The sequence below is a fragment of the Suricata suricatta genome, chromosome X (genome assembly GCF_006229205.1).
Source record: "Suricata suricatta isolate VVHF042 chromosome X, meerkat_22Aug2017_6uvM2_HiC, whole genome shotgun sequence".
Taxonomy (NCBI): Eukaryota; Metazoa; Chordata; class Mammalia; order Carnivora; family Herpestidae; genus Suricata; species Suricata suricatta.
Window position 1 is genome coordinate 11,327,182 of NC_043717.1, and position 22,685 is coordinate 11,349,866.

At 42.8% G+C, this 22,685-nt stretch overlaps 1 protein-coding gene across 1 annotated transcript in view; it reads right to left on the minus strand.

Moving 5' to 3' along the window:
- Nucleotides 1–806, minus strand: part of AP1S2 (adaptor related protein complex 1 subunit sigma 2) — a 27,853-nt gene extending 27,047 nt beyond the window's left edge. The window contains exon 1 of the mRNA XM_029929610.1: nt 789–806. The gene's annotated coding sequence lies outside the window, so the exon portion shown is untranslated. The remainder of the gene's footprint in view (nt 1–788) is intronic.
- Between the last annotated feature and the right edge of the window lie 21,879 nt (nt 807–22,685).

The window sequence follows — 22,685 nt, forward strand, 5'->3', positions numbered from 1 at the left end:
GGCGGCGGAGGGGAAGCCCCTGTCGCCGGGCTGAGGAGGAGAAGCCGTGTTGCCGCGGGGAGGAGACCCAGTTGGCAGAGGGAAGGCTTAGGCTGCGAGGGAAGGGCGAGCCGACAGACCCCGCCCCGTGGGCCGGACGAGGGAGGAGCCGGGGCTGCGGCGAGCGGAGGGGCGGGCTGGGCGACGCGCGGGAAGCAGCTCCACCTTTGCCGAAGGCACCCGAGGCGGCGCAGCTGATCGCCCTCCAAGAAAGCCGATTGGCCGAGTCTCTACGGAGGCGGGGCGGGGGGGGGGGGGAACCCGGCCGGAAGTCAGGCCACGTGACCCGGAAGCGGCTTCTGCCGAGGCCTGCGCGCCTGCGCGCTCTGCGCGTACCTTCGGGACTCGGGCGGGTGGCTACCCCGGTCCTCCGGTGGTGGAAGGACGGGGTTCTGAGGCGCCCTTTGTCGGCCCCGCTATGCGGGGCAGGGAAGGTCAGGATCGCGCGGAGCCAAATGTGCGCTCCGATAACTCGCCGTGCCCAGAGAGGGTGGGGCGGGGAGGCGTCACCGCGGGTGATGATGGTGAAGGGGGACAGGGCGTGCTGCCCCTCTGGGGAAAACAAGTCAGCCCTGTCGAGGAGCTCGTGTACTCGTTCAGAGGGCCTTTTGCAATTATTCTGCCTCCAGACCGCCTGCAATCTGGCCCGTCCCTCCCATTGCGCTTCTACAGCCCTAGACACCTTTCGCCCCGAGCTGTGCGAGTGCCTTTTCCCTGGGCTTGTCTCACCAGTCCTCAGTGCTGCGGACCTGATGAATTACTGTCCGTTCTCTGCCAAAAAGCCCAGACAGCGTGTCGTCTTTGAGATCCCACTTCCTTCACGCGGACTGGCGCCCCCGCCCCCAGAGCCGCCTGTGTTCCAGTTTAGCCTTGCCGAAGACTTGCTCTGCCTGGCATGCACTTCCTCTCAAATGTCACGCCTCCTATGAAGCCTCACCCTCAAACCCCGTAAGAACGAATCCCTCTTTCATCCACATGTTTAGCACGTCTTGAATTTTACTCATTTTGCATCCCCACGTGTCCATTTGCCTCTATTTAGCACATTTTGAATTTTCTTCATTTTGCGTCCCAACCTAGTTCACTGCCTGATATATGACACATCTAATAAATGGAAGTTGACGGATGAGGACTGTAAAATGATAGATTTGTTAAAAACCGGAGTGCTGAGTATTGTGCCTGGCACAGAATGGATGTCCATATTTTTTTTGAATGAAAAGAATGGGTGAGTCCTCTAGTCCGACTCATCTTTTACAGATGAGGAAAGGGGAGCCCCGCGGGATTGAGTGACCTTGCTTGAACAGCCACCGGTTTCTCAGGTTGAATGCTATTCATTACCCCAGTCACCTAGGTTCTTACAAAGGAAGCTGGAAAATTGCTTTTGTTGAGCTTTGCCCTTTTTGCAGAGGTTCCCAAACACAGTCGCCAGAATTTTGTAATGGCCCCAAGTGAAAAAGAAATGGTACGTTTTTCACGAAGCTAAATTTAATCAATTTAAAGGAATCCTTTATTAGGGATTGTGTTCTCCTTTGTGTGTGTGTGTGTGTGTGTGGTTAAAGTTCTATAAAACTATGATAATATATTGTAGGGATTTGAGGGCATTTTTAATACCTTTATTTGGCAAAAGAAAAATGTATAATGCCTTCTCTTTTAAGCACAATTATACTGCTAGGAAAATTTCCTACAAATATGTATGATAATGTATACTGGGATATTAAATAAGTGGTGGACACAAAGCACTGAGCTGGCTTTCTGTGGTCTTTAGGCCTCCCTACCCGAATTTCTCTCTGCTTCCTGTGTAGTCATGCTCCAAAGTCATGTGCTAATGTCCCATTTCTCCCTTACTACACAAAACAGATGCCGTTAGCCAGTTCACAGATAGATCTAATACTATGCAATGAAAACTTGTCCTCTAGATCCAAATGCTGTTTTTCTCTTTTTCTACACAAAGGAGGTTCCTAAGATAACCACCTCCAAGTTTAAAGTCATGGGTTATGCTCCTAATGTTGGTCTATGGTTCTGAAAATGAAGAAGGAGACTTGCTAATGACATATTGGCAGTCTCTGGTGGTCCTAGCCAAGAAAAGATGAGGGGGGGGGGGTAGAGAGAGAAAGGAATTATGGGAAAAATAATTAGCAGCTGAAAGCAGCTATTACATAATCTTGGCTGCTTATTAATTTAGGAGAAGGAATGACTTATTAAATTCTAATAGCAACAGCACAACTGTAAACAACCTAGCAATTAACAATGCAAGGCCCATTATTTTGTTACTGTGTCCTCTTCTTTTGGCAAGTGTATAAGAACAAAATTTATAGAAGCACATGGTCTTTTTCAGTAGATTATAGATGGTTTTTCCCCAGCCTTAGTATTAAGTGCTAATTGTGCATTCCCTGTGGAAGACAAAAGAAGCACTGTTACTGTCTGGCTTTGTTAGTAATTAACTGCTTGACTTTGATTCCCACATGTTCCAAATTGTGGGCTTTCTTATATGCTCTTCTCACCTAGTATCTTCTTTATCTCTCAGGATAATAGAGTATCTTTTTTAATCCTCTGCTTTTGTTATTTGGGTGGCTCTGATTTCTTGGTTGTTAATGATGAAACCAAAATTATTTTTTTTATGAAAAAGTAAAAATCAGATTTTATACTTTTTTTTTCTGGTACAGGAGATGTTTATTACAAACTCATTTCGCGTGGAACAAGAATATGCACTTTCACAGTGCAAGGCTGCCTGATGCTTCCCAGGTTTCAGCGGCCCAGGCAGATAAAGGAAAATTCAGCAAGGTCAGAAGAGAGAAGAACAGATCTACTCTTAAATAGGAAAGATAACTGTGTTCCAATGTACAGAAGGGGAACAAATGAAGTATTTCTGGTCAATTGCCTTTTATTTATTGTTTATTGAAATATAATTGACATTCAGCATTATATTAGCTTCAGGGTTACAACATAATGATTTGATATTTATATAGATTTGTGAAAAGATCACCACAATCTAGTTAACATCACTTGTTTCTTTAAAAAAAATGCCTAACTTTCATTTATGCTTAATTCACGAGGTGAGGGTGAAGAGTAGGAATTTTGTGTTCTAATAGTAAAATATTGAGGTTTTTAATGTAATCTTTTAAAAATTATCAAAAATAATTTTAGTTTCCTGTTATATGTGTGATGGTCATATGCTTTTATCTCTCCTTCTCAAAATGCCCTGAAATGAAAAATAAAAGGGGACTGTTTAAAGTCAAGTATATACCCACATGGATAAGAAGACAGGGAACAGTAGCATGAGGATGTCACCAAGGATGTCTGGGTACACTGTTGGCTCATCGTGAAACCTTGATGATCTAGGTAAAAATTGTAATATTTTGAGAATGTGGAGGAGCAGAAGTGAGGGGTTTTGAAATAATGGTAAACCCTCATGCACTAGCCGTAAGAAAATAGATAACATCTGACATAAATGAAAAAAATAAGATTATTAGTGTAGTCTTTTTAAAAAAATATGTATTTATTGGAGCGCCTGGGTGGCTCAGACAGCATCTGACTTTGGCTCAGGTCATGATCTCGGAGTTCACGAGCTTGAGCAGGGGAGGAGCAGAGAGAGAGGGAGACACAGAATCTGAAGCAGTCTCCAGGGTCCAAGCTGTCAGCATAGAGCTCAAGCTCTCTTGCTCTCTCAAAAGAAATTAAAACTTTTTTTAGTGTTTTTTTATTTATTTCGAGAGAAAAAGAGAGCTTGAGCAGGGGAGGGGCAGAAAGAGAGGGAGACACAAAATCCCAGGCAAGCTCTGTGCTGCTAGCGCAGAGCCCAACATGGGGCTCAAACCCACGACTGTGAGATGACCTGAGCTAAAATCAGGAGTCAAAATCAAGGTGCTTAACTGACTGAGCCACCCAAGGGCCCTTGTTAGTGTATTCTTTAGACAGCAGGAAGCAAATTGCAGAAGCAGTGATGACTTTCCAGAGACAGAATCTTGAGGTAGGATGTATTAAAGGTTATTATTATAGTATATATTTAGTGCAGGTTTTGCTTAGATCATTTTTTAAATATTATAATGAAAGAGATAAAACCTTTTCCATTAGTGCTAACACTATATTATGGACTTGTACAACATTCCTTTAGCCAGTCTGTGTTACTTAGAAATGATTAAGGGGAGCCTGGGTGGCTCAGTCGGTTGAACATCTGACTTTGGCCCAGGTTGTGATCTCATGGTTCGTGGGTTCGAGCCCCAGATTAGGGCTGTGTGCTGACAGCTCAGAGCCTGCAGCCTGCTTCGGATTCTGTGTCTCCGTCTCTTTCTGCTCCTCCCCCACTCATGCTCTCTCTCACTTAAAAATAAATAAACATTAAAAAATTTTTTTAAATGATTAAAGAAAAATGCCTTGTAATGCAATTCAGTGCTGAATCAGTGTAGACGATCACAGTAAGTACAAAAAATATGCTTAGAGTTTGTGAATTTGCATCTCCAAAGATAAACATGTTCCAAGGAGAAAACTGGCCTAAAATAATGAGGATTTGTGAACCAATCATTTCAAATAGATAGAGCTGTCACTGCCAAAGCCCTCAACAGTGAACTAAAGAGAAATATGGGACATCTACTTTTTCTTGAAGCCTATTTCCCGAGCTTTGAATAAAGTGCAAGAAAATGATTCTTCTTTTACTATTAGGCTAGAGCAGTGATTCTCAACCTGGGCAATTTCATTCCCCCCTCTCCTAGAGGACACATAGCAGTGTCTGGAGATACTTTTGGTTGTTGCATTGGTGCCCAGGGAAGGGGCAGGTGGGTGATCCGGGTGCTGCTGCTGCTGCAATGCACAGGACAGTCCCCTACAGAGAATGAGCCAGCCTAAACTGTCAACAGTGCTGACACTGGGAAGCCTCACGTTAGTCACAGAAAAGGTTAGCATGTAGTAAGCAGGCTCTTTTATAGACATTTCAAGAAATGGGTTGCGCACTATCTTTGTATAAGTTTTTCTCTCTCAGAGAAGTTGGAGGCATTGTTAATATTTGATAGGTATGATTCTTAACTGCTGCAAAGACTGGCCACATACACAAGGCAGTCAGTTACTAGATAGTAACTAGAATAAACTATTGAAATAGGATTTTTTTCAAAAGGGCCCCAGAATATGAGTGAAAATTATTTAGAACCTAAATCTATGAGATGACTATTCATTCCATCCATTCATTTCATTTGACACAAATGTTTATTACATATCTCCTGTACACCAGCGACTCCAAAAGATAATGGGGATGCAGAGATGAGTAAGATGGTGACTCTGGCCTGAAGCTCCAAGACCATTTCTCCTGACACAGAATTGCATGTCTTTTGGAGACAAATTCTGAACTGTCAGAGGAGCAGTCACCAAACATAAGAATACATTCTCTTTTGGGGAAGCCCCTAGAAATGCTTCAGAGAAACTTAGATTTCCATGGGTGACACCTTTGGAAACTGTTTGCCCTAATGACCTGACAGGGCTCTCTTTGTGATCTTTTCTTTTTTTTTTTTTTTTAATTTTTTAATATATTTTTTTATTTATTTTTGAGAGACAGAGAAAGACAGTGCAAGCAGGGGAGAGTCAGAGAGAGAGGGAGACACAGAATCTGAAGACAGACTCCAGGCTCTGAGCTAGCTGTCAGCACAGAGCCCGATGCGGGGCTTGAACCCACGAACCATGAGATCATGATCTGAGCCGAAGCCGGACACTTAACCGACTGAGCCACCCAGGCACCCCTTTGTGATCTTTTCGTTCCGTGAGTTTTCTACAGCACTCTTAATTCACAGCAACATAAGAAAGAAAGTCGATATGTTTTCAACAAAATGATTTCAGATAATCTTTTGACCTGGTGCTTGGAATGAACTGTTTCGGCAGTAATGTAACTAAACTGGACTAGTGGTTCTAGGTTATTCTCTATAGGACTTGTGAAAACACATAAATTTTTGGGCCCTACCCCCAGAGTTTCTGACTCACTGGGTCTGAGGGGAGGCCTAAGAATTTTATTTCTTTAAAAAATTTTTTTTAATGCTTATTTAGTTTTGAGAGAGAGACAGCACGAGCAGGGCAGGCTTCAGAGAGAGAGGGAGACACAGAATGTGAAGCAGGCTCCAGGCTCTGAGCTAGCTGTCCGCACGGAGCCCAACGTGGGGCTCAAACCAATGAACCCTGAGATCAAGACCCGAGCTGAAGTCGGACGCTTAACCGACTGAGCCGCCCAGACGCCCCAAGAATTGCATTTCTAACAAGTTTGCAGTTGCTGCTGACGCCAGTGACTCAGGGACCACACTCTTGAGGACCACTACTCTACACCAAAAATAAAACACAGCAACAAAACCCCTGTCATACCTAACTGGCAAGTTCTCAAGCCAGCAGTTGTAATATAATTTTTCCAGACTGAAGATCTTGAAAAACTTGAGATCTGAACATTTTTTTTATTGCTGACTTCATTCAGTTCGATAACATTAGGAGGGTAATAATCCCAGTTATATGAATCTGAAGCGAAATCTATATGCACACACCAGAGGGGCATATGATCATTGTATGCCCTGTACAAAGTGATGTACTGGATGGGTCTGAGTTAGAAATTAGAGCACTTAGAGAAACTGAGCATTGCACCATAAAGAATCAGATGCTTATGTAGTGACTATCACTACTCTAAAAATGTTTTCCAAGTACTCTTGCCAAGTAGGAATCCCCTCTGAAGTATTTTGTCAACAATTACAGACGAGAAGTAGGAAGGAGAGAGTTGAGAGGGAATGGCTAGACACAATCAGTATCTCTGGATATGGCCGAAACCCACTATGTAGTAATCATAAATATGCCCCTTGTCTGCCTTGGCACATAGCTAGACCGCATTCCTCAGCCCCCTGCAGTTAGGTGTCCCACGGGGCTGAGCCTGGGCTACTGAAATGGGGATGGATGTGATAGGGGGAAGGGCCAGAAAACCCTTCCACAGGAAAATCCCTTCCTCTTCCCCCCTCCTGCTTTGAAACCATTACTCCCCCGTATTGGGATGGCCAATTGTAAACTGTGCTCCCCACGCCTCCAACCCCGCCTTCACACCCTGTGAACAGACCACCACCACGGCCATACTTACCACCAGTTGTACTTTAAGTGAATCAGAAGTAACTTTGTAGAAAGCCAGTGAATTTTCTGGGTTCATCTGGTACAGCTGCTGGCATTACTGGCCATCCGTGGGGGCTGTTACACTATTACCCACTCGGCTACAAAGAGAAAGAGCCACAGTGATGGGGAGAGCAGGTGAACTTGCAAGTGGAGAGCTCTTCTTTTTGGTTCTAAACCTGCTTTTTGTGCTCCTTCATGTATCTCCTTCTCATTGAAATTTAAAGAATTTAAAACTACTCATTTATCAAAGGGGCAGAAAGACTGAGTTGATGGTTTTTATTTTTCTAATTTTTAAAATATTTTCTGGCAAAGTCTAGCATTTGTGCCAGGCAATAGATAAGGCAAAATTAAAAAAAAAATCATGGGAACCAAAAGAGCCAAGGAAATGGGGGTTGGTGGTACATTTCAGTAAATTGTCCCTAATTGGCCAAAGTGGATAATTTTATCATCAGTCTCTTAGACTCAAGAAACCAAAGTTTATAGTTTGTTTGTGACCAGATTATGTCTTTATCTTCTAAATATTCTAGGACACACTTAGAACATTTATCCAAAAGCACTATTTAGAATACATGAGCATTTTAATGGAATGTTAGAAAAATTTTTAGAAATACTGCATGTATATAAGATATGACATATATGAAATAATAGAATTTTAAAAGTCATTTTACCCAAAAACTTCATTTGACAAATAAGGAAATTAAGGACCAGAGAAGTTAAACAAATTGTTGAAGATTCTGCTACCTGGTTAGTGGCAGATGAGGAACTAAGACCCCTGTGTTCTGTCTCCAGGCCAGGTTTTCTCTACCACAGTATACTATTGCCCTTATCTTTAGGGCAAAAACAAACAAACAAACTGAGAAACTACACACACACAGCCCTTCAAAATGTTAACTCTCAGTGCCTCCACTGTGTCCTCTGCCTATTAATGTATTTGTGTCTCAGGCCTCCTAGGTGGCTCAGTCTGTTGATCACCGACTTTGGTTCAGGTCATGATCTCGCAGTTCATGGGTTCGAGCCCCGCATTGGGCTCTGTGCTGACAGCTCAGTACCTGGAGCCTGCTTCAGATCCTGTGTCTACCTCTCTCTCTCTGCCCTTCCCCTGCTCATGCCGTCTCTTCCTCTCTTTCAAAAATAAATAAACATTAAAAAGTAAATAAAGTATTTGTGTTTCCAGTAGCCAACTAAAACCCTTGGAAGATCAAGGATCAGGACCGTATTTTACTAATCTCTGTCTCGCATAACCTAATACAATTCTTGCATAAAATAAACACTCAAAAAATGTTAAGTTGAATTGGATGAGTATACTTCAATTTAAAAAAAAGAAAAAAATGGAATGCCAAAAGAAAGTTTAATAAGCCCCTGTCTTATTACTTCTTGAATGTTGTCAGTTTTCTGTGCCCCCTCTTCCTGCCATAGCATGCAAAATATCTTCTTTCTTTCCATCCCCCTAAAATTGTGCTAGGTCAGACCAAGAAACTGGACCTTCTGTCTCAGCCCCTTCCTTCCATCTGATCCCATTACAGTTTCTTCTGCACGCACATGGCCATCTAGGGTTTTTTTTCTAAAATGCAAATCTAATAGAGATTAGACCCTCTGCTTAAAATGCTTCCATTTCTTTATTTGTGAATTTGTACACTTAAGTCTGGACCAGGCCCTCAGTACTGGGGATAAAATGGAAAACGACTTGGATAGCGCCTCCCACCAGGTTCATAGGGTGTGGAGGTGGGGTTGGAGGGGTGGGGAGTACAGATTACAATTGGCAATCCCAATGCAGCGGAGTAAGTGTTTCAAAGCGGGGAAGGGCAGGGTGCTGTGGGAACACATAAGTGAGGGCCTAACCCAGAGTTTTGGTACCAGTGATATATGGTGGAGTCAGGGAAGATCCTTTGGAAGACACAGCCTTTGGCCAAGATTTTTTAAAAAGGTCGGGGGAAGGGGGCATTAAGCAAGAGAAGACAGGGCAAGAGTGTCCCACAAAGAGAGAATAGCATGGGCAAAGGTGAAGCCATGAATGCGTGAGTATCTTAGGGACCAGAACAGAAGGTCCATGTGGCCAGAGAGTAGCTGGGTAAGGCTGAATCTGCGAGGATGGGAGAACCGGATCGTGTGGAACCTTTCAAGCTAGATTCAATGGTTTGGACTTTCTATAAGGATATTGGGGGACATTGAAAGATTTTTAAGCAAGGGCACTGCCATTACAAGATAGGAGTTTTAGAGCTTCAGAAAGAGTACTCTGAATGAAATGTGGTTAATCACAGGATACATTGTAGCCAGAGTTTAGTTGTAGATAGAATGAACCATGTTATAACTGATACTGACAGAAGCAGTCTAAAAATGATTGGAAGAGCAAAATCTAGGCTGAGTTTCCAGAAAAACGTTCGAGAATAATACTGCAGACCTTGACTGCCAGGGAGCCACTGCGTCTGCCGTGATCAGTGAGCTGGAATGTTAAGAAGCTATTTCCCTAACTGCTGGCTTCAGGACTATACCTCCTCTGCTGTGTTTAAGAGATCAGGAAGCTGTTGCCAGCAAACTAGGTGCTTGGGTACTGCCTCCCCCCCCCCCCAGGTATGTGGCTAGGGACTGGACACTGCACTCCCTCTACAGCTGCCGCTGAGAGCCAGATGCTTCCATAATTGTACTGGCCAGCTGGAATAGCAGAGGCAAGGCCCCTTCTTCATGATCCATCACTTCCTCCTTCCTAATGTTACATGAGTGCAGTTGATTGTTATAGTCTACATCACAACCAGAAGCCTAGCTAAAGAATGTCATTTTTCATTTTCTGGAAAGAGCGCTGTGGGGAGGTTGGAATGGATATTGAGCAAGCAGGTCCACGGTGTCCACAGCAAAGGTTGAGACTGGTGGCTAAAAGACCAGTTGGGAAGCTGTTGGCTGATTAGATGAGAGGTGATGGTAGCCTGAACAAGGAAGAAAGAGGAAGACATAGACAAGAGAGAGTTTAGGAGGTAGGATGGATTGGTGTAAGTTGCTATGATGTGGGGGCCAAGTGAGTGAGCATAAAGTCCAGAATGACAATGGAGGATGATTTTCTGAGAGGGAACTCAGGAAAAAGGCAGACAGCTGGTGAAATGAAACCATTTTTTAAGCTTCAAAATCAGATATCTGCAGGGCCTGAATTCTACCAGCAACCTGAACGAGCTTGGACGAGGCCTCCCAAGCTGCAGATGAGAATGCCTCCCCGGCCAACACCTGGACTTTAGCCTGGTGAAACCTGAGTAGATGACCCAGTAAACTTGTGCCCCGACTCCTGACCCATAGAAGCTGGGAGATAATAGATGGATATTGTTTTAAACTGCTAAGTTTGTGTTAATTTGTTACACATTGCTTAGCTCACTTATACAAATACCCAGGGTACAACTCGGGGATACTAACTTTTAGGGGGTGGGCAAGGGAAAGCCTCAAAAGAAGACTGGGAAGGAATGGTCAAAAGCCCGGGAGGAGTTCCGGAAGTATGTAGCATCATGAAGTTAAAGCAAGAGATCCTCCTAAGGATAAAGTTGTCACATGTGCCAAATATTGCTGAGAATTCAAGTAGGAACAGAAAGAGTTCACTGGATTCAAAAAAGCCATTTGAGTGAAGTGATGTGTAGACAAAAAAGGTCTTTGAGTGAAGTGATGTGTAGAAATACTCATTGTAGCATATGGAGGAAAAAGGTGGAAAGGGAGAAATGGAGACAGCTTTTTTAGGAGGTTTGTATTTAAAGAGGAGGAAAAAAAGACAAGTAGCTGGGACAGGGCAGGGCATCAAGTTCATGGCGCTGTTGTTTCAGGAGGGAGGCATGTGGTGAGTAGGAGTCAGCAGAGAGGGAGAGGGTGAATATTTAAGCAGTGAATGGTAGATGAGGAAGAAAAGATGTAGATTAGCACATAGTTTGGTGACAGGGAAGGAGCTTCTTCCTCTCTGACATAGAGGAAGTGGTAAGATTATCTGGGTGTGGAGAGGGAAGTGGAGATGGGTTGTGAAGTCCCAATCAGATTTCTTCTGGACCTTGGAGAACTGGAGAGAAGCTTCCGGAGCAATCAGAAAGGATAACTGAGGGTGCTGAATAAGCAGTGGAGACAAGATCCAGGACTGGGCCATTGTGTAATGAGTTGCGTAGATGGCGGGTTGAGACTCGGCAGATGATTGAGATAGAAGGATGAGAGACTGAAGCAACAAGGCTTGGCATTCAAGGCAGAGCAGGAAAGCAGTGACCCTGGAAGGGGGGAGTTCCAGAATGGGAGGGCAGGGGGTTGAGGAGACCGACAGAGCAGAAAGAGAAAGGAACGGGGTTGAGGAAGAGGAAGACCGTAGCCCTCTGAAGGCCAGGTTATAATTAGTGCAACTGAGTGATACAGCTGGAAGTATTGGGGATTGTGTTCTGAGAGAGACGCGTGAAGGCATTATCCCTGAGGTGGAGGAGGTGGGGAGGTTGGATAGAGTGCGCAACAAGTCCGGGCAGAGTGGGTGGCTATGCAGAAAGGAGGCCAGGGTCTCCGGAGCAGAGAAGACGAAAGAAGGGACACACTTGGGTGTTAAGTAATGGGTTACTCGTGTGGATGTTAAAGTCATTTGGGATGCTAGCAGGACCTGATGGAAAAGGTGACCGTGATCCAGTTGCTAAAGACTCCAAAGAGGAGTGGCATATAATGGCAACAGGAGGAGTAGGGTGTACTTAAAAAACAAAACAACACAAAAAAACAGCTTTATGGACATATAATCCACATGCCACATAATTCACCCATTGATTGTGTCCAATTCAGTGGCTTTTAGTTTATTGACAGAGCTGTGCAATCATCTCCACTATTAATTTCAGAACATTTTCGTCACTCCAAAAGGAAACCCCATACCTCTTAGCCATTACTCCCAAATTTCTCCATGCCTCTCTCCCGCGCCAGCTTCTGTCTATAGATTTGCCTATTCTGGCCATTTCATTTAAATGGAAGCATACAATATATGGTCCTCTGTGTCTGGCTCCCTTCAGTGAGTATAGTGTTTCCAAGGTTCGTCCATGTTGTAGCATGTATTGGGGTTTCATTTCAAAGCATGATTTTAATGGGTGCCAAGAACCTCAAAAGAGCTTAGGGGAGGATGTAAGGCAAACACTTCCTTTGGACACCAAATCAGCGCTGGTCATTAACATTAAGCATTGAAATTGTTATAAGTACCTTTTTCTCTTGGGAGTATCTAAAATAAGTCAATATTAAATACTGATGCTTTCTTCTTCCCTCCTCACCCCCAGCAGGAAATATAACTGAAAGCCTTGCTCAATTACAAAGACGGAGTCAGTCATTGTTGCTTCATGTTAACTACTGGCTTAAGAAAGACATTCATCATGTAGAGGAGATAATGAGCAAAACTGGCAATGCCCTAATAAGCTCTAAATTAAGCATACATAATGTTGAGCAAAATATAAGAATCAGCAAAAAAATTTTTCTACTTATTGATCATTAGCGTTAATGAGAACAGCAGCAAGTGGCTTTGTTCCTGTTTGCTTAGAAAGTATGAAAACAAGGTAAGCAAACAATTAGGAGGGTTAAATGTGAGGATTCAGTTTTCATCCCGATAATGGAATACTTTACTTCCTAGCCTTTTGACCTTGAAAGCCCTTGATGGCTTCATGTTGTCTGGCCTTTGGCTAATTTTCAACCACGTCAGCGACAGAAACTGTGCAAATGGGATCAGGGCCTACTAACAGCAACAAAAGCAAATAAATACATCTCCCTCCAGGAAATGTCAATTACAAATAAGCATATGGGGCTGTTGTCTGTATGAAAGCCCTGGAGTCCCTTATTGATAAGAGCAGAGGAAGTAATCCAAGAGACTAAATGTGCTGGCGAGCGGGGCTAAGGCTCCTGGAGGAGCTCAGATTGTAAGAGACACATTAACAACCTGCGTGGAAGGAGACAGCAATCAGAGGCTCTGACCACAGGAACAGCACAGACCTGTAACACGAATGCAAGAAACACTAGCGAGAGAACCGAGGCTTGCTGCAGGGTATTTGAAGTTGAAGGTTTGATGCAGCAGTAGAATCTCGTTTGCCCACTATCCCTCCCTCCTAAGCACAGCACCCCCATTCTTTAGGGGAACTTTTCTCCCCTTCCCACCACCACTCCCCCTCCAAGGATGCAAAGAATAGAAAGAATGTAAGTCTTCAGGTTTGGGCAAAACATAACTGAAACTGTGAAAACAGTTCTCAAAACAGGTCCTTAAGATACCATCTGCAGTCTAGGAGAAATAGAAGCGCTTCCTGAAGACAGGAGAAGGGCAAATATCTTGGTTTTCAGACGGAGGGAGAGGGTAGGTGATGGCAGTGTGGACAGGGATTTCGATGTTAGTTCTGCATTAAGAATATCATATGGGTGGTGTGTGAATTCACACGGAGAGAAGAGGTGATCCTTAAAGAAACCAGCATGAATTTACTAAGAAAAGACAGGCTTTGGTTTCTTTTGTGATATGTTTATTAGATGAGTAGATCAAAGGGATTCTGTGGATCTAGAGTTTCTATATTTCTGCGAGGCATTTTTCAAAGGATTTCATGGCATCCTTGTGGAAAAGAGGGAGAAACTGGATGGATGATAAGATAATTTAGCAGCATAACCGCTCTACCCTCAGAATGCTGATCTGTTTTAGTCAAATCTGGCAAATTGTCTTGAATGCCTGTATTGAACAGGGATGTTTTCCTAGCATGGTCCTTTTTAAGTAACCTGAATATGGGCTGAGTGGACCTGGTTATCCATATATGAAGGACAGGAAGCTGGGAGGGAGAATGAGATGACAAAGCAGGCTGCAAACTGGCGCTGGCTCAGGGATCATGTACCAGCTAGTATCTTTTGGAATAAGGCAGGACAAATTCACAAATAAACGCACAAGTGGCCATCTCTATTAAAATGAGATTTAAATACGACAAGCTTGAGTGTTTTATCCATGGAACCAAAGTTAAGGGTGTGGGGAGAGCTTGGTAAATAGCAGCACGTGGGAAAAAAAGACTTGGGGGTTTTAGTGGCCTGAAGCCAGTAAGAGCCAAGAGTGTGAGGAGGCTACAACATAAAAGAAAAAAATACCCAAAGGAATCTTGGGCTGTTTAAATAGAAATATAGTATTCTGACTGTTCTATGCTTTTGATAATCAATCTTACCATCCTTTGATATATTACGTTCAATTCAGGGAAACATATTTCATGAGAGATGTAGACCAACTTCAGCTCCTTCACAGGAGTCATACCATGGAGTGCTATAAATCATGACATAGAAGCAAACGCAGAAATGAGTAAGGATGGTTAGCTCAGGGAATAAAATATTTCGGGGCAAAAGGATGACTCCCTTATAGCATAGAAAGAGATAGAATATAAGGCAGAGCTATGTTTAGGTCCAAGAGGAAAGCAAGGATCAATGGATGAAACATTACAGGCCGGTGGATTTGAGACAACATACAAATAGGTACAACTAATAATTAGGAGTCTAGAGTTCAAGTAGCTGAGCTCCTGGTTGTCGGAGATGTTCACACAGATGACGTGGTGGAGGGAACTCCTCTGCTGCGTGAAGGGCTGGATACTTGGAACCTTAAGATTCCTTTCAATTTGGGGATCCTGAAGAGACCAGGGCAGGTCTGCCGTTGTTTGGGGACTTGCGTGCGCGCGCGCGTGTGTGTGTGTGTGTGTGTGTGTGTGTGTGTGTGTGTGTTGGTGTTCTCTCTACCCTAAGCAGAAACGAAATGTTTCACGAGTTATATGCCAAAGTTAAGAATAGTCAGGCACAACTGCAATAGAAGGCCGGTGTCTAGAATTTCTTTCGGTTCTCCTTCGTAATGCCAAGCGCACAAGCCCTCAGCCGAGGCGCTCTCTTCTTGACGTTGCTCTGTGTTTCTCAAAAAGATGCTTCTTATTTTATACCTCATTTATATTCCTGACTTAACCTTGAGTTGAGGTGATTTCTCTTAAATGAAAGTCTTTCCTTCAACTGCTTTCTTTTTGCTTGTGGGTATCTCCTAATTTGAGTGGAGAACCATGCACAACTACTAAAGAAATTGTATTTCCTTACTGTGGTTTCCATCATTGCAGATTCACATTTAGTACAAATGCTGTTCTAATTCTCATCTTATGGTTTCTCCAACAGGCCTTTTTTCCGGAAGGTACTTGGTGTTTGCCACAAAAGCCTGAAAGCTTTTCAGGGCACCGTGCAAAACACTATGCCCTTCAAGTCAGACAGACTCGGGCTTTACATTTTGGTTTCTCTTTGTACCTTAGCCAGCTTGCTTCATCGTTCAGAACCTCAGTTTCCTCATCTGTTAAATGAGGTTTAAAATATATGTTTCAGAGGGGCACCTGGCTGTCTCAGTCAGTAGAGTGTGTGACTTTTTTTTTTTTTGCAACTTTGGATGTTGGGGTTGTGAGTTTGAGCCCCACATTGGGTGTAGAGATTACTTAAAAATATTATAAAATTATATGTTTCAGAAAGTTATTTTGACGATGCAATAAAATAATGGATGCTGAGGACCTATTATAATGTTTCGTACATAGTAGGTATAAGGCAGCATGTGAATACTATGAGTTCTTCACACAGCAACTTTCCAACAATTCTCACCTCTCCTTTTTTTAAAAAAAAATTTATTTATTTTGGAGAGAGAGAGAGAGAGAGAGAGAGCGAGAGAGCGAGCGAGCCCTACACGGGTCTTGATCCCACCACCCTGGGATCACGAGCTGAGCTGAAACCAAAAGTCAGAGACTTAACCTACCGAGCCACCCAGGCGTCCCTCAGCTCTCCTTAAAGTAACAAGTCAGACTAGTTTCTTAACACTGTAATGTTTCTATTTAAAATATTTCGTGCCAGTTGCCATTTCTTTCCATTATCTAATCATTTAGCTGCAGCTGAAAATTTTTTACAGGTTTATTGAGAAAAAAATTGGTATGACGGTAGCCAAGCACAAGGCCCGTGTTTATCATTAGCCTAGGCTTTTCCGGCCACCAGCTCTGTGTCTAGGTCTGAAGCTATAGTGCTCCCAGAATGTCTGGCCCAGAGAATAGCAATCACAGGCTTCTTGCCCTAACCAAGCCCAGGCCACTGATTGTTTCCTTCCTGTACTTTGCAGAAATTGGCCTCCTCTGTTTGATTTGAAGTCTGGAGTCTGGATCACAGTAAGTGGTACACTCTGCTTAATGAATCATTAGTAGAACAGAGAAAAGAACAGACTCAATTACATGCTGGGCTGGTTAACCAGCCTTTCCCTGAACACTGCCCTGCTCCTACCTACACCGAAGCAGGGAGCTTTTGTGGAGCACTGAGTCCCTTACCAGTGGTTCTGTCTGCTGAACCTAGGACCCATATTCTGCATTCTTGATTGATTTGCATCTGACTTGGCAGCTTTCTTAAGTACTGCAAGCAGATATAATGCTGCTGGGCTCCCTGCCTCATTTCCCCCTTGCTGTATTCTTGACCACATGCTCCATCCTTTGGAGGTGTCAAACTCTGTGTCGTGGTTCAGGGCCAGGCTCCTGGGGCTGCTCAGGAGGCAATGGGCCCAAGAAGTGAGGGGAAAGAGAGTGGGGGACAGATAAATGATAAACAAATGATCAGATGATGATAAGTGCTGCCCTTCTCTCCGTTGCATCGGGGGCTCCAGCCTTAGAAAATTAAAGTTCCTCAAACGACCTATATTCTCTTCCATGTCAGTGACCAAACACCTGTGGAAACCTTCCTGAGCATTCAGAAAACCTCAGCCCTTTTCACTTCTTCAGTGAGACCTCCGTGACATTCCCTAGAACATGACCTATTGTTGTCTGGCCACTCCTACTAGTCCAGACATTCCTTCCCAGCAGGGACAACATTTTTCCATTTTCTGTGTCTCAGAGACTTGACGCGGTCCCTGGTATACAAAGATTGCTCAATAACTCTTGGTTGGCTGACCGAATGGGTCAGGGGAGAGTTGAAGGCCAACCTGAATTTATTACATAAATAATGCAGAGCTCCCATGATATCCCAGGAGAGCTAGACAATCCAAAAATAAACACATAACTCGGTCAGGTACTGAGAAGTGCCAAGAGGTGAGGGGAAGGGAGTGACAGCAGGAGACGCACAATAAGCAGATAAACAAATAGGTTAGGAGGTGATAAATGGCAGAAGAAACATGCCAGAGAGGGGCAGCGGGTGCTGCTATTCCTTTTTTTAATTTTTTTTTATTATTATTTTTTTCAAAATGTTTTATTTATTTTTGATACAGAGAGAGACAGAGCATGAGAGGAGGAGGGGCAGAGAGAGAGAAGGAGACACAGAACCGGAAGCAGGCTCCAAGCTCTGAGCTAGCTGTCAGCACAGAACCTGACGCGGGGCTCGAACCCACGAACGTGAGATCTGACCTGAGCCTAAGTCAGAGGTTTAACTGACTGAGCCACCCAGGCGCCCCTATTCCTTTTTTAAAAAATTAATTTTATTTCAGAGAGAAAGAACGTGAGCAGGGGAGAGGGATAGAAGGAAAGACAGAGAATCCCAAGCAGGCTCCATTCTCAGTACAGAGCCCGACATGGGGCTCAATCCCATGACCCAGGGATCATGACCCAAGCTGAAATCAAGAGTTGGACACTCAACTGACTGAGCCATTCAGGCACCCCAGAGGTTGCCATTTCTGACGGAGTGGTCAGGGAAGGCCTGCCTGGCAATGTGATATTTGAGGGCAGATCTGAAGAAAGTGAGGGAATGAACCCAGAGAGTCTAGAGGTAAGCTTTCCAGGCAGAGAGAACAGAGAGTGAAATCCTAAAGCTTGCTGGGCTGGAGTAGTGAGTGAAGAGGAGAGTGACAAGAGGTGAGATTAAAATAAAGGAGGAGTACAGGGAGGAGGAGGGGGAGGAAAAAAACAGACAGAAATGGAGGAGGAGGAGGAGGAGGAGGAAAAAAACAAAAAAAATGCAGCATTTATTGGCCATAAGTACTGGAGTTTGAGCCCAGGTAAATATGATAAACCATCAGCGAAAACTTGTAAGTGAGACTCTGGATTCCTACTGTTGGAAAGGAGAGAAGCGAGAGAGATGGAAGGGTGTGGGGAAGGGGGGAGTTCCTAATTTTGAAGAAAAATGAGGCAATACCAAAACTAACAGTCTCGTATACTTGATGTAACTCCCAGGTAATTGGTCACAATATTCAAAGAGTGATTTAGCACCCACACAGGAAATTGGAGAGCTGTAGGAGCGAGGATGGTAGGGTCACAAAGAACATAACATCAGTCATTAGATTTCCTTTTACTTGTGCTTTTACTCATGCTGTGAGATTGATCTGTGTAAACAGAGTACAGAACATTCTGCAAGGTGTTGGGCAAGGTCTCAGTATTGTTGGAGATGGACAGATAGGCCTTATTATGCGGTTTTGTTCTTTTTTCTTTTGTAAATTGTGGTAAATTACACATGATATGAACTTTGCTAGTTTAATCATTTTCAAGTATGCAATTTGGTGCTATTTAGTACACTTTCAATGTTGTGCAAGAATCACCACTATCTAGTTGCAGAACGTTTTCATCACCTCAAAAGGAAACCCTATACCCATTAACCAATCTCTCCCTATTCTCCCCTCCCCCAGTCCTTGGAAATTACTAGTCTGCTTTTTATTCTTATTTTTTCATTTTTATTTTTTAAAAAATGTTTAATGTTTATTTATTTTTGAGAAGGAGACACACAGAGTGCAACAAAGGGAAGGGCAGAGAGAGAGGGGGAGACAGAATCGGAAGCAGGCTCCAGGCTCTGAGCTGTCAGCACAGAGCCCAACGTGGGGCTCGATCTCATGAACTGTGAGACCATGAACTGAGCTGAAGTTGGACACTTAACTGACCAAGCCACCCAGGTGCTCCGCTAGTTTGCTTTTTAAAAAATGTTTTTAATTTTTATTTTTGAGAGAGAGAGCAGGGGTGAGGAGTGGGGGGGGGAGAGAGAGAGAGAGAGAGAATGAATGAGAGAATCTCAAGCAGGCTCCATGGGGCTCAACCTTATGAACCTGGGATCATGACCTGAGTCGAAATTAAGAGTTGGACGCTCAGCTGACTGAGCTGCCCAGGCACTTCGATTGTTTTTAATTTTTTTTTTTTTTGAGAGAAAGCTCACAGGAGTAGGATAGGGGCAGAGGGAGAGGGGGAGAGAGAATCTTAAGCAGGCTCAGCTTGGAGCCCAGTGCAGGGCTCTGTCTCATGACCATGAGATCATGAGCTGAGCCAAAATCAAGAATCAGATTCTTAACCAACTGAGTCATCCGGGTGCCCCTGAACATCTATTTTTAATTATTTTGGGTATACCTAGGGTGGGATCGCTGGCCTGTCAGCACAGAGCTCAACGTGGGGCTTCAACTCACGAACAACAAGTTATATTTAACTTTATGGTAATTTTATGTTTAACCTTTTGAGGAGCTGCCCAACTGTTTTCCATAGCAGCTGTACCATTTTTCATTCCCATCAGCATTATATGAGAATTCCAATTTTTCCACATCTTTGCTAACATTTGTTATTTTCTGGTTTTTGGTCTTTAATAGCCATCCTAGTGGATATGAAATGGATTCTTATTGTGCTTTTGATTTCTCTCTCCCTAATGACTAATGATGAGCATCTTTCATGTACATATTGGCCATTTCTACCTCTTTCTTGGAGAAAGGTTTATTTAAGTCCTTTGTACATTTTTAAAAGTCATTTTGATGGTTTATTTTATATTAGCATAACACTTTATTTAATTCAGTGGAACAAGTATCCATTGAGAAATCTTCTATGTCTACCAGTTTAGGGTGATAAATATAAAATGAAGGAACGGAAAACAGTGAAGGTACGGCATCTAGAAACGGATGCCCAGGTATAATAATAGCATGGATACTGTAAATCCTGTACAGTTATGATTGTGCATTTGTTGGTCTTTTACATGTGTAAGTAATTAGGTGTAGAAAATAATGCAGAGGCTGGACTGTTGAAAAGTTATATAAGTAGTGAAGGTTAGTCAAGGATAATTGGTTGAAATAAAAATGATGATAATGGTGATGATTTTGACTAATGAAACAATATTGATGTGAAGTCTATTTTTTTCAGATATACAGAATGCATTTTGTCTATGCCATTAAGGTGGAACACATTTTTCACTTATGTTATCATACAAATGCCATTTTGTGCAAGCTGGCATCAGTCTGTATGCCCAGACTTTTCTCCTTTTCTTCTGCATCTTCATATGCCTTCTAGATCCCAGGCCTAAGCCACCGACCTGCTTACCTATCATTTAGCCCTCCTCCACACAGTGATGCTCATCACAGCAATGGATATTTCTGTCCTTAAAATTTCAAAATTATAAAAAGTAAGGCATTTCTCTATATGAACAGGGTAATTAGGGACCTCTGAATCTGCACCATCTGCCTCCTGAGCATGTTCTAGGCCATTACCATCGGCTCTCCTGGTTGGCAAGATTTAAACATAAATCCATAGATTATGTTACCTGTATTTTCTTCTTTTTATGGTTCTTTATTTTGTCTTGTAGTAGTAACATGATCTTTTCCACCATGACTTCTTTCAGTGTTTTCCAGACCTATCTACTGACTGTCAGTAAACACCGCTCACTTTCCCCTATGGTCACTGTCGTCAGAGAACTCTTTTTTCCTTTGATGCTATCAAGGAACACTTTCCTTGTAGGAGTCATGTGTCTCTCCAGTGCACACATGGTGATTTTTTTATTCAGGCGTCAGAGGAGAACTCAGCACCTTCATAGCATCACTCTCTCCCCCAGAGTCTCCCTGGAGACAAGGGCCACCAAGGACATCCTGCTGCTGGTGACTATACTGGGTGGACTTTGTAATTTCATCCTCCTCAACCCTTTTCTTGGTGTATGGCTCAGTAATCATGCGTTTCCAGAGGCTGCTATTCAGTACCTATGCTCCTGTCAGTCCTTTGGTGCAGATGAGTTCTGTAAGATGATAATCAGTGTTCCACAAAATATGCAGTGGAAGCGCCATTGTATTATTATCCTTTTACAATTTAGTGATAGGTATATTTTTCTGAAAAACAGATTCTTCTGCCTATAAATGAAATTATTCAAGTTGCACAGAATTTATCTAATCTTCTTTAAAATTTTTTTTAGGTTTTTTATTTATTTTTGAGAGACAGAGAGAGACAGCACCAGCAAGGGAGGGTCTGAGAGAGAGGGAGGTACAGAATCTGAAGCAGGCTCCAAGCTCTGAACTGTCAGCACAGAGCCCGACATGGGGCTCCAACCCACGAACCATGAGATCATGACATGAGCTGACATCAGACAGTCAACCGGCTGAGTCATCCAAGTGCCCCTTATCTAATTTTTTAAAATTGTGCATTAAAAAGTTGTTGTCTCAGGGTACCTGGTGGCTCAGTCAGTTGAGTGTCCAACATCAGCTCAGGTCATGATCTCATAGTCTGTGAGCTCGAGGCCCGCATCGGGTTCTGTGCTGACAGCTCAGAGCCCGGAGTCTGCTTCAGATTCTCTGTGTGTGTGTCTCTCTCTTCCCCTCCCAATTCACACACACTCTCTCTCAAAAATAAATCAACATTAAAAAATTTTAAAAAGTTCATTGTCTCGGTGCCTGGGTGGATCAGTTGGTCTGACTCTTGATTTCAGTTCAGGTCCTGGTCCCAGGGTCGTGGGGTTGAGCTGCACGTCATGCTCCACACTGGGCGTGGAGCCTGCTTAAGGTTCTCTCTCTCTCTCTCTCTCTCTCTCTCTCTCTCTCTCTCTCTCTCTCTCAAATAAAAATGATTATTATCTCGAAATACTTTTGAACTTGATGCTGCCATGGATTATGGGGCTCCTTTAGTTTGATGTCTGTAATGATTTTATATTTCTGTTTCAAATCACTTACTCTTATTTTCATTTTATCTTCATATATGAAAACTTTTATTTCTCCTAGAAGTGTACCCTTAAGAAGCTGCTAATGGGAATCACATCACTCAATTTATTTTTGAAAACATTTTAACTTAACTCTTATTCATTATAGATATTTTAGCTAAGTTTCAAATTCTAGCTTGAATACTTTTGCTTGGCACTCAATAGTTGTTTTTCTGTCTTCCACCTCTGTAGTAGCTGTAGCGGTTTTCACTCTCACTTTTGTAGGTTTTCTGTCTTTCTCCCTCATTGCTTTTAAGTGTTTTCATTATTGTTAATGTTATGCAGTTTGGTTGTTATTTCTTTTAAATAATTTTTGTTTTCTCTCTCTTTGACAAACTGTACTTCCGAATTCAAGTGTTTATGTCTGGTTTTCAATTTTAGAAGCTCATAAATCACTGTTTTTGATTATTGCTTTGAAATTCTCTTTATAGTCTTTGCACTCTTTTAAATGGAGTTCTTTGTCTTTTTGTTTTTAATTTGTAAGAGTTTTTTATATATTCTAGATATTAGACCCTTATCAGATATATGATTTGAAGATAGCATCTCCCATTCTGTATGTAGGTGTTTTTTTTCACTTTCTTGATAGTATCTTTTAATTCACAAAAGTTTTAAATTGTAATGAAGTCTAATATATCTAATTTTTTCTTTGCTTGTGGTTTTGGTTTCATATCAAAGAATCCATT